Genomic DNA, 2,142 nt, shown 5'->3' on the forward strand with positions numbered 1-2,142 from the left:
CCGAGTGATTTTTCCCATCTTTCACTCGGGAGGTAACATACCGAGTATACAGTGTTGAAACGTCAGTAAAGGGCAAAAACCTAATTTGATTTATATTACCCCGACGCAAAATTCCATCTTATAATAGTTTATGCGGTACCCGCTGCTATGTACATCAGATTCGAACCAGCCAACCGATTCCGTTAGCTCGGTGGTCGAGTGGTAAGATATCTGCACTAGAAAGCAGGAGGTCGTGGGTTCGAGTCCCAACCGAGTGATTTTTACCATCTTTCACTCGGAAGGTAACACACTGAGTATACAGTGTTTAAACGTCGGTGAAGAGCAAAAACCTAATTTGACAATTATACATTATTATAAGAACTACAATTATCTTAAGGGCACAATGCAATGTAATTTTTTTTTATGCAATCCTTGAAAATGCACCTTTGTATCACATTCAACCTTATTTTCAATTTTCGTTTTGCCATTTTCAAGGGTATTTAGTGCCTTTTAGGTTTTTATGCTAATGCAAATTTCCCTTATTCATGAGCAACATTGTAATGTCATTTCAGGCAGAAACCTCAATGTTACAGCTATTTCAGCACAAAAAGTTGCCAGAATTTTTGATAAAATTGTCAGTTATGGCAGTATTGAGCCAATGAGCGAACTTTTCTCACAGATGTTTTCAATGAGCAAATTTTTGGGTTCTCAATTTGAACAGAAAACCCCTAAACTGAACAGTGTCTTCCTGGAATGACGTCACAGCAACAGCGCCCTCAATTGTCAGGAAAAGCATGAGACATTTTAAGTGTTTAAGAAGTGCACTTTTTAATAAAATAAACCAAAAAGGGATGTCAAATAGTTTTTATACATGTACATTTAAGAGGAGTAGAAAGTCGCACAAAATAATTTTGTCCCTCAGAAAAATCATTTCACAGGCCCTTTAAAGTTAAAATTGAAGCTTTTTGAAATAAAATCTGAAATGAGGTGTGTTTTTAATGAGATTAAAACTGAGCATATTTACACTAAAATGACATCACAGTGATGTGAAAAAAGTGAACAAATTTCTTTATGTGTTGTTTTTGTCAGAGGGTAGAAAATTAAGACACGTTGAACAATTGTTGACTGCCATGGTTTGGTATACGCTGCTTTTAACACCTGAGAAGCGCATACTGTGCCCCCCGGGGCGGTTAAAGGGAATATACATCATTTGCTTTTGCTGTAATTTTCAGAAATGGATGGAATTGGGGGGTTGGAAATATATAGCAAATATAGTTACACTGACTTTTTTGAGGTTTTGGGTTCGAAAATGCTATAAAAACCAAGAAAAACAATCATTTTCCTGTAGTCTGGTTCCCTGACTCCATTTAAGAAGAAACAGATGAGTTTACATACATTGGGGAATTGTAAGGTCAGGGAACCAGTCTAGCTGGCTTGTACCCGTTCATAGGTGTGTAATCGATTGCAAACAAGTGCGATGGTCAACTGGGGCCAGTATTTGAAAAAAGCCAGTTTTTTCCAACGCTGGTCGACCGATCAGCGTTGGAAATTGATACAAAAATACCACTTTTCTTAAAAATGACAGTATACCAGGTGCCATGATTTTACAGGATGCTTTACACTGTCATTCACTAACAGTCCAGCAAGATATTTCAAAACGATTTGGTAGTTTTATTTTTTGATGTTTGCAAATGTTGTATTTTCCCTTTAAAAATAGCATATCCCACATAACAGCAGTCAACAATTGTTTTGTTATATCATGCCAATAAGTAAAAAAAAAATTGAAAGGTTTGTAACTCCCTAGGTTTGCATGAAATAAATCAGATCACTGCAGTATAATTTTTGTTTACTTGGATCTGTATGCATCACAATGTAATATAAACCAGTCACTTTAGACTATTCTAAATACATAATAGGCCAAGTTCGGGCAAGGACCATTAGTCGACTAGTGGTTGATTTGTGACGTACCTTACGCCTGCGCACTGATAGCAACGTGCGAACGTCTCTAGTCAAACGCTGGTCAAAATGTCATCGCATAACTTCTGGATCCTGGCTCTCTGCTAGCGTTATGAATGCGCGCGGCTATTGGTTACCAGCGAAGCAACCAACCCCGGTAGGCTGGTTCCAAATAGTCGACTAGCATAGTCAACCACCGTTGACTAG

The sequence above is a fragment of the Patiria miniata genome, unplaced genomic scaffold, assembly GCF_015706575.1.
Source record: "Patiria miniata isolate m_02_andy unplaced genomic scaffold, ASM1570657v1 HiC_scaffold_29, whole genome shotgun sequence".
Classification (NCBI taxonomy): Eukaryota; Metazoa; Echinodermata; class Asteroidea; order Valvatida; family Asterinidae; genus Patiria; species Patiria miniata.